This window comes from Sus scrofa, chromosome 1, assembly GCF_000003025.6.
Source record: "Sus scrofa isolate TJ Tabasco breed Duroc chromosome 1, Sscrofa11.1, whole genome shotgun sequence".
Lineage (NCBI taxonomy): Eukaryota > Metazoa > Chordata > Mammalia > Artiodactyla > Suidae > Sus > Sus scrofa.
In genome coordinates this window covers 260,935,655-260,946,559 of record NC_010443.5, presented here as the reverse complement: position 1 = coordinate 260,946,559, position 10,905 = coordinate 260,935,655, and positions in this window count along the sequence as shown.

Here is a 10,905-nt window from a genome sequence, read left to right as displayed (position 1 = left end):
GTGCTCCTTTTTTCACTTAACATCCCATTATCACATTCTTCCATTAGCCACTGTTTGTAGACGAAGACACAGAAACTAAGAAAAAAGTAATGTATTCAAGCCCAATCCAAATCAGGGTGGGATCACGATTCACATATTTTTTTAATTGAAGTATAGTTGATTTACAATGTTTTGTTAATTTCTGCTGTACAGCAAAGCGATTCTGCTATACACATATATATGTATACATTCTTTTTAAATATTATTTTTCATTATGGTTTATCATGGGATATTGAATATAGTTCCCTGTGCTGTAGAGAAGGACCTTGTTGTTCATCCATATAATACTTTACATCTGCTCACCCGAACCTCCCATTCCCTCCCTCCCCTAAACCACTCCCCCTTGGCAACCACAAGTTTGTTCTCTATGCCTGTGAATCTGTTTCTGTTTCCATGATAGGTTCATTTGTGTCCTAGATGCCACATGTAAGTGACATCATATGATATTTGTCTTTCTCTTTCTGACTTACTTACTTATGATAATCTCTAGGTCCATCCTTGTTGCCGCAAATAGCATTATTTCATTCTTTTTCATGGCTGAGCAATATTCCATTGTATATATAGATATATATATCTATATATACCACATCTTCTTTATCCACTCATCTGTCAGTGGACATTGAGGTTGTTTCCACATCTTGGCTATTGAAGATTCACACTCAGATGGAGAAACTAAGGCACCAATAAGGGCAGTGACCTATCTAAGATCACATGACTGTGGGGCTCCTAGACTCTTCTCTGTCCTTCACCCAGTGTCCAGGCAGGGCTCAGGGAAATCTCAGGAGAGGATTTGCTTTGTGGGTCTGGAAGAGACAGTGGGTCCAGCAGCCAGTAGGTAGAATGCCGTGCTCACCTGGGCTGGGGAGAGGATGCTTCTTCTATCTTCAAGCGGCTGAACCCCAGTGGAGCAAACAGGACCCACTCGCTCTTACTGACCCCTGCTCCCTTACTGAGCTCAAGAGCAGAGACTTGCGAAGCCTCGGGGTCTGCACATGAGTGAAAGTCCTAGCCTCGCAGAGTTGCTCTGAGGATGCCAAGGTCATGGAAACCACTAGCTCTGTACACTGTGGGGTCCTAGTCTAATAATAATAGAAACAGGAATCCCAAACAGTCATAGAGTGTCTAGCTGAGTGGCAGACACTGAGCAAGGGTTCGCAAGCATCATTTCATGAACTTGCATATAAACCCCACGAGGGGGGTGTAATTATTATCATCCTTATTTTATAAAGGAGGAAACCCAGGCTCTGAGGAATGAAAATCACTCACTGAGGTTACAGAAGAGCTGGGAGCCAGGACTTGGACCCAGATTTGTCTGTGCCAGATTCGGACTCTTAATCCAGTGATGTGATCAGCATGATGTTCTGGAAATTATACAGAAAGTTGAGATAAGTTTTGGTTCTGCACAGACTGCAGGTTAATTTTTAAACAACCACAACAAAGATGAGGAGTGCTATTTATTGAGCACCTACTTCACTTGCTTTACTTGCAAGTACCATCCTTAATAGTGATAACTGACCTGGGAGGAAGGCATCATTTTCCTCACTTTATAGATGAAGAAACAAGCTCAGAGAGGCCAAGCAACTTCCCCAAGGTCACACAGCTCACAGGTAGTTCTCTGCCTCCACAGTCAAAGGTTTTCACCATGGCGATGTCTCTTCCAGTGCTTTGGGGAGTGGAAGAGGGTCAAGGATGTGACAAGCTTTCTGGACCAGCCACCACCCCTTCTCCTTTAGGGGAGATGCAAGACCCCTTGTGTGGGATTGACACAGGCCCTGGGGAAGCAGAAGGATGAAGTCAGGGGAGCCGCTGGTGGGCCAGTGAGCCTCTGCCGGGAGCTGGATCTCATTTGCTGCCTCAGCATCTGGGATTTGTGTTTGTTTAAGCAAAGCACACTCGTGTGGCACAGAGTCTGGGGGACCATTCCAGACCAAGCAGTCGTCTGGGCTGATGACGTTCTTTTGGAGGTCCTTTCCTCAACCCCCACACGTCTCAAGGCATGTTCCTCCTTAGAACGGTGCTAATGTCTCAGCTCTCTCAGCTGACCCTGGTAAGGCAGGGAGGTCAAGGTCACCCAGTGGGCCAGTGGCTCCACAGAGCGGCCTGTGATTCCTCTCTGGTAGGAGGAGGTCAGCTGAGCCATCGTCCCTCCCGCCTGTTGCTCTCACCTCCTGCCACCCTCTGGGCACTTGGATCTGTTCTCCCAGCAGTTGGGCCCCTGTCCTCTTTGTACAGATGAAAAGAAGCAGCTCAGAGAAGAGCTGCTCACTCAGGGCAGAGCCTCCTAGGATCCGGGTCTTCTGCTGCAGCCCCCGGCCCTTCCACTTCACCCGTTAACTTGTTGCTATCGACACTGAAGATTCTCTGTATGGAACAACTGATTCCTGTCCGTGCTCCTCTCATTAGCACAGCTCCATCTGTGGGGAAATCCTGGGGCCAGCAGAGGAGTAGGATCCAGCTGGGACACGGGCATCTGGGCCCGGGGTGGTGGTGGGGGACTCCTCGCTGCTGCTCCTGTCCCCCCAGGGAGCTGCCTGCCCCATGGGCATCTCCTGGGAGTGGATGGGGGTACGAAGGCATTCCCAACTTTCTAGACCATCGAGTGTCTGGTGTCCAGCATGCTGGGGGTTCCGTATTCCTGCTGTGGGATGTCAGGCCAATTGCCTGTCGTCTCTGAGCTCATGTTCCCATCTGCACAGTGGACAGGTGGATGGGGATAGACACAGAGCTGACCATGTGGGATTCTGGGCACAGAGCCTGATGGAGGAAGGCCCTCTCCCCGTGGGAAACTGGTGGTATCTTCTCTCAGCCCTGGTCCCTGCTTCTTGGGGAAGTAAGAATCCAGCCCTGTCTGTCCAAACAGGGCCACCATAAGTCATCCCACAGCCCATGGGTGGCAAGTCCTGGTCAGGGCACACAGGACACTTCAGACTGTCTTCTCCCAGCCTCACACTTGCACTTGGTCAGGGGCAGGTGTTGGAATCCATTAGTTCAAGTCCCGGCTCCGTCACTTAGTATAACTGTTTGTCCTTGGGCAAGATATTTAACTTCTCTGTGCCTCCGTCTCCCCATGTGTGAAAATGTAATGTGAAGTTTCTACCTTGTAGGGCTGTTGTGAGAATGAAGCAAGCCAGCACATGGTAGGAACTTAAAGCCCCTTGTGTGAGCTTTATAAGGGGCACCTAGTATTCCTACCACTGTTATCAAGGTCACAAGCCTCAGGCTTCAGCCCGCTGAGGAGCCGTAGGTCAAGGCCAAACAGCTGTCTTCCCACTAGCCTTAGCCCTGTCTTCTAATCCCTGGTGGACCTGAAGCCAGCCCTGTCCCATCATAAAGCTGCAGTGACTCTGTCTAGAAAATGACATTTGGACTGTAAGAGAGTAGGAAACACAGTCTCTTCTCTCTGGGACACAAGATGCAGCACAGAGCTGGTACTTAGGGGACAATAATGAATGGATCTTCCCCAGGCTGGGGGCCGTGCACCTCTGAGGCTGTTTCTCCAAAGTCCTATGTCTCCACCCCACCCCATGGGGGGGTACATACACCCCTTTCTCCCTCTGGCATGGAAACTGCCTAAAGAGCATGTTGGGTTAAGAGCATGTTTGACTTACCGCCAGCCTTTTCAGAGCCGCTCCGCTAATGTCAGCACTGCTCCCTCTGGCCCAGAAGGCTCCTAGCAGCTCCTCAGGACAGCCCTGCATGACCCAAGGCCCTCAGTGGAGTTGGGAAGCTGGCAGAAGGCAAGGAGAGCGTGACGCGGGTAGAGGCCACCCTGGTTCCTGCTTCATGCCTGCCTCTCACCCTGGCTCCTGCTAGGCCACCTGCCCTGCCTACCAGTGCAGGTGAGAGTTTGACTCAGGAATAGTTTGTCTTTGGGCACCTTTGAAGACAGTGAAGGGAGCCCCTGAATCTTGGGTCCCAGACCCTGTGAGCATCTCTGCTCCAACCCATGCCCACCCACTATGCAGCTGGACACAGAAAGGCCAGGGAATATGCCCAGGGTTGCACAGCCAGCCAGCAGGGCAGCCAGGCTCCTCCACCCAGGCCTCGAAGAGCACTTACCTGGCCCCCTGCCCCAACCAGAACACAGCCGCCACAGCAGGAGCAGGGCTAGGGGCTCCGGGCCCAGGGGAGGTCGCCTTCCAGGAAAGGGCCTTGAGCCCCTTGTCAACGAGGGGAAGGCTTGCTGCTCTGTTCTAGCAATGGGAAGGGCAAAGACGGGATCAATGCCCTTGGATCAATGCCCTCCAAGGTGGCCAGGGAGGCAGTGTGCAGCCAGCCTTTGCCCTGGAGAGAGAGACCATAAACACCTGTGCCCCGTGTCATTGTCCCCTTCCTTTACACAACCCTCTAGCTGTTCCTGAGCGTGTTCACACCTGAAGGATCCTTTGATCTTCACAACAGCCCTGAAAATATGCCCTCACAATTGCCATGTTGTAAGTGAGGAAGCCCAGAACGGGATGGGCAGTGTGCCGTGGCGGGGAAGTATTCCCACTGCATCCCCTCCCTGGCTCAGCTACCAACTCACGAAGGACCTCTGGCAAGACTCTTCTCCATTCCGGGCCTCAGTTTTCCCATCTGTAAACTGAGGCAGGGCTGAACCCAATGGCCTCTGAGGACCCTCCTAGTATTCAATTCTCCCGCCACAGGGCAGCGCCCCCTCCAACCTGCCAACTGAACTGGCCCTCATTTAACAGTTAAATAAGCACATACGTGTCTCCTAGGTTGTTGCATTTTCCCAACCCCATTTTTTACACACAGCGAAAGTCCAGTCAACCAGGAACATGAAGCTCCCACAGGAAAGCTAGAAGGTCTAATTAGATTCTCCCTATTACTTTCCTAGAGCTGTGCTGTCCAGGATGGCAGCTGCTAACGCGTGCGGCTGTAAAGCATGCATGGCCAGTTGGATAACGCCCTCCACAGATGTCCACATCCTGATCCTCCAATCTGTGAGTATGCTGCTGTATGTAGTGAAAGGGCCTTTGCAGATGTGACTAAGGATCTTGAGATGGAGAAGTTCTCCTGAATTATTAATTATAAATAAATATAACAATTATATAATTACTATTAACCTTAATTTAAATGATTATCATTCATTTTGATTATCTGTCTCGAAACATTATTAATTATTATTTGATAATAGGTATAATTATATTTTATTGTATAATATATAATATAATTATTATAATACAATAATATATATTATAATGATTATTATATAATTATTGCATATTATAATACTATAACTATTATATATTACTATTACCACATTATTATTAATATTATAATTATTGATTATTAATCTTAATAATTATATTGTATCCTTGTTATGTAATTATTAACCTTAATCTAGATGATTAATTATTAACAATTATTAATAATATCCTCCTGGATTATTTGGGCAGGCCCAATATCATTACAAGGGTCAGAGGGTCAGAGTCAGAGAAAGCAAAGCAACCACTAAAGCAGAGGGAGAGAAGATGTAATAACAGGAGCAGAGTTTGGAATATGGGCTTTGAAGATGGAGGAAGGGATGGATGGATGGATGGATGGATGGATGGGATGCAGGCTCGAGAAGACAGGAAACAACTCTTTTGAGTCCCCAAAAGAAACACAACGCTGCCAACACCTTGATCTTAGCCCCCATGAGACTCATTTCCAACTTTCTAACCTCCAAAACTGTGAGATAATAAAGGCGTGCTGTTTTAAGGCACTAAGTGCTAATGTGTTACAGCAGCAGTCAAAAACTAATACTTGGCATATGCTACTCCAAATTGAAATAAGCTGTGAGTCTAAAATAGACACCATATTTCAGAGACTTAGCACAGAATAAAAGAGAATTTACTTAATATTTTTATATTGATGACATGTTGATCAACATTGTAAGATATTAAGTTAAAAAAATGTATTAAAATTAGAGTTCCCTGGTGGCCTAGCCATTAACGATCCAGCATTGTCACTGCTGTGGCTCAAGTCACCGCTGTGGCGCAGTTTCGATCCCTGACCCAGGAACTTCCACATGCCACAGGCGTACCTGAATGTAAAATTTATTAAAATTAATTGCACCTGTTCTTTTTTTATTGTCCATGTTAAAAAATTGAGTTACATGTGTCACTTGAATTATATGTCCACTGGACAACTCTAGAGGACGTTTCTCATTGCCTTGGTGAAAGAGCAGACCCCACCTCTCTGTGTGCACGCATGCACATGTGTGAACACACACACACAGACACTCTCTCTCTCTCTCTTTCTCTTTCTGTGCAGGTGGAGGGGCCTTGGTGGTGGGTGAGCATCTTGGTCCCCCACCCCACTCCCATCTGCCTGGGCCAAGCCCTGCCTCTGGACCAGCCCATGTCCCTACTAGACGTGACTTTTATTTTTAGCAGCTGTACACTCTGTCTCAGCACAGCTGGCTCTGAGGCTCGCTGGCTATGAGCCAGCCCCAGGCCTGCCCTCTCCCTGCCAAGGGGGGGTCTCGGGAGAAACCAACTCCCTGGAGCTGGGGCCTCTCAGGGCTCATTATCACAGTATCCCTGGCAAGTAAACACTATCGTAACCTGCATGTTTCTGTAACGAGGCCGAGGCCAAGGCTCAGAGGTCTCTCCAAGCTTGGAGGCGGCAGAGCCAGGTCTGAGCCTTCCTCCTGGAGGCCTGACCTGCCCAGTGACTCTGGGCAGTCACCAGGCCCCGAGGTGGCTTCTCTCTGGAGGTTTTCTACCTTGGAAAGTATTCTAAGGAAAAGGAGAGAGTAGAAATTGGAAGGAGGAGGCAGGTGGACGGAGCTTAGCCTCAGGCTGTGCAGCTGACACCTCCTGGTGCTGTGGGTCCCAATAACCAAAGGACCCACACATGCGGAAGACTGCACCGCACGAATGCCAGAGGGTCTTGCAGCTAGAACTCAGGCGCCAGCCTCCAGAACACCCGGATTCCAGTGCCTGCCTGCCTCCTAGAGCACTGTGGCTTGGCTTTCCCTCGGCCTCGGCCTCCTCTGCACAGCGGGGTTGAGGACTAAGTGAGGTTACAGGCAGAAGTGCCCCAGGCAGACGAACCCTAAGGAAACACTCGCTACTGTTATTGTTCACCCAGGGCCTGCTGTGTCCTCATCCAAACATGAGGTCACTGCTGCTGTCATCACCCCTTAACAGATGAAGAAACTGAGGCTCAGGGAGGTGAGGCCACGCCTCAAGGTCACGTGGCCAGTGAGGGGCAGAGCTAGGAAGTTTTGGTAACAGGTTAAGTCAGGTATTGTTAAGAGATAGCTACATACCACACCATTCATTCACAGAGTACAGTTCAATGGCATTTATATTTATTTTTTCTCATTCTTTAGTGGAAGCCTCACTGATACAGACTACAGTCTAGAAGATTTGTTTTTAATTTTGGGATTTTTTTGGTTTTTTGTTTGTTTGGGGGAGGAGGAGTTCGCCATGCCTGCAGCCTGCAGAAGTTCCTGGGCTAGTGATCAAACCCATGCCAGAGCAGTGACAACACTAGCTCCCTAACCCACTAGGCAACAGGGACCTCCCTTGTTTTTAGTTTTAAATAATATTCTATTTTCTAAATATAAATTCGTTTTTAAATGGACAATGTGTAATCTTTTTTTGTTTCTTTGTGCTTTTTAGGGCCTCAGCTGCAGCATATGGACAGTCACAGGCCAGGGGTGGAATCTGAGCTGTAGCTGCTGGCCTAGACCACAGCCATAGCAATGTGGGATCTGAGCCGCATCTGGGACCTACACCACAGCTCATGGCAATGCCGGATCCTTAACCTATTGAGAGAGGCCAGGGATGGAACCCGGGTCCTCATGGATACTAATCAGATTTGTTAACCACTGAGCCACTACAGGAAACTCCTATATAATCATTTAAAATAATATAAACTAGGGCGCATTTTATGATAAGTAAATTATACTTCAGCAAAGCCATTAAAAATAATAACATGAAAGTGATAGCTGGTCATTATCTTTAAAGAGGATGGGGAAATACCAAAAAGTATCCCACTACTTAGAGATAACCACTATTAACATGGTAGTGTATTTCCTGCCAGATACAGATATATAGATACATACGCCAAATACACACATACACGCACGCACACACACACAATCCTCAAAATTGGAATCATATGTGTGTACCATTCTGTATCTTTCATTTTCCATTTCATATTATTATTAACATTTTTATATACCACTAAAAATCTATGAAAAATTATTTCCATGGCAATGTTGCATTCCATTACATGGAGGGGACAGAGTAATTTAGCCATCCCCTAACCATCAGATAACTCTGTTTTTCCCCACTGTGATCTTGATTTAAGTCTTTGGTGGCACCTCTGATGACAGCCAGAGGAGAGATGCTCAGATGTACTATGCTCAATCAAAGATGTGAATGGTTTTAAGGCTCTTGATACATATTGAAAATTGTTTTCCAGAAATTATATACCCATTTAAATTTTCCCAAGTGTATCAAGTCGTGTAGTTCACCTCACTAAGTATTATTGTGTTTTCTACATACTTGCTAATTTGCTGGTTGAGCAATGCCATTTTAAATTTGTTTCCTTTGGTATCTGGGGAAGATGAACCTGTTTCATAGGATTAGTAACCATATTTCATTTTATGTGAATTGTCTATGCATGCCCTGTGTCTGAATTGCTATATACATTTTAGCATTTTTCTTATTAGTTTATCACAAAGCATGGTAATAACCATTTATTGGTAGTACTTGTTGCAAGTATTTTTCTCACTTTGCCATTTGCCTTTCTGACTTTGAGTTTTTAATATACTAAGGATTTTAATTTTTTCAATGGAGTTGTATTTCTTATTGTTTAAAATGTCCCCATCCAGGAGTTCCCGCTGTGTCTCAGTGGTTAATGAATCTGACTAGGAACCATGAGGTTGCAGGTTCGATCCCTGGCCTCCCTCATTGGGTTAACGATCCAGCATTGCCATGAGCTGTGGTGTAGGTTGCAGACATGGCTCGGATCCTGTGTTGCTGTGGCTGTGGTGTAGGCCGGCAGCTACAGCTCCAATTAGACCCCTAGCCTGGGAACCTCCATATGCCACGGGTATGGCCCTGAAAAACAACAACAACAACAACAAAAAACATAAACAAAACAAAACAAAACAAATAAAATGTCCCTATCCAAATAAGGTCCATAGTTTGTTAATAGCATCATACCAATTTCAATTCCTTGGTTTTGAAAATGTGCTGTGGTAAATGTGAGAGGTTATGATTAGAGAAAACTAGGTGTTGAATTCTGTACTATTTGGCAACTTTATGTGAGTCTTAAATTATTTCTTAAAATACAAAGTTTAAAATGTTTTTTAAAAAGTTGAAAAAGGAGTTCCCGTCATGGCGCAGTGGTTAACGAATCCGACTAGGAACCATGAGGTTGCGGGTTCGATCCCTGCCCTTGCTCAGTGGGTTAAGGATCCGGCGTTGCCATGAGCTGTGGTGTAGGTTGCAGACGCGGCTCGGATCCCGCATTGCTGTGGCTCTGGCGTAGGCCGGTGGCTACAGCTTCGATTCAACCCCTAGCCTGGGAACCTCCATATGCCGCGGAAGCGGCCCAAGAAATAGCAAAAAAAAAAAAAAAAAAAAAAAGTTGAAAAATGTTGGCGTTGCCATTGTGGCTCAGTGGTAACAAACCCAACTAGTATCCATGAGGATGTGGGTTCGATCCCTGGCCCCGCTCCGTGGATTAAGGATCCAGCACTGCCGTGAGCTGTGGTGTACCTCACAAACATGGCTTGGATCCAGCATTGCTCTGGCTGTGGCATAGGCCAGCAGTTGCAGCTCCAATTCAATTCATAGCCTGGAAACTTCCATATGCCACACGTGTGGCCCTAAAAAGGAAAAAAAAGTTTAAAAATGTTAATTTAGGTTTTTTTAAAGTTTTGTGGCGTTATATTTTAACTCTTTCTCCATCAGAAATTGATTTTGTATAAAGTGAGAGGTGAGATTCTGACTTAATTCTTTTCCAGATGGCTGGCCAACTGTCTTAGCCTTGCAATTAAATCAGTTTTCCTTTACCTGGTGATTGGGCTGCCGTCCTTATTATACCCTGAAGCCTGTAAATGATAAGGACTGTTTCCAGGCTCTTTCTGTCCTGATCCATTGCCATTCCTTATATCCTTACCATCCTGTTTTGATTACTAAAACTTCAGAGTATGTTTTAAAATGTGACATTTCAGGTATTCTTTTTCCTTCACACATCAAATTAACCCTTTTTTTAAACTCACATTTTCAACAATTTTTGCCTTTTTATTCTTCCAGATGGAACAAACAATGATACAGATATCTCAGAGATTTTTATTGGAGTCTCATTAAATTTGCAAATTCAGTTGAGAAAAGTTGACAACTTCCCAACATCCAGTTTTCCCACCCAAGATCACAGTAGGCATGAAGCTCCATTTATTTATCTTTTTAAGTTTCTCAGTAAAGATATAAAGATGTGTGCTTGTCTTCTTACTGCTTTTTACATTTCTTGGTCAAGTTAGCTATTCATCTGTTGTGACCGAGATTTTCTAAAATTATGTTTTCCAACTGGTTGTACTGGTATGTAAGTGGTACAGATGTAATGGTACAGATCTATAGGATAGTGACTGCCTTTTATATCCAATAATATTGCTGGATTCTCTTATTTATTATTATGTCTTTTTTTTTTTTTTTTTTTTTTTTTTTTTTAGGGCTGCACCTGTGGCATACAGAGGTTCCCAAGCTAGGGGTTGAATCAGAGCTATAGCTGCCCACCTATGCCTACACCACAGCAATGCGGGATCATAGCTGCATCTTCGACCTACACTACAGCTCACAGTAATGCCGAATCCTTAACCCACTGAGCGAGGCCAGGGATCGAATCTGCATCCTC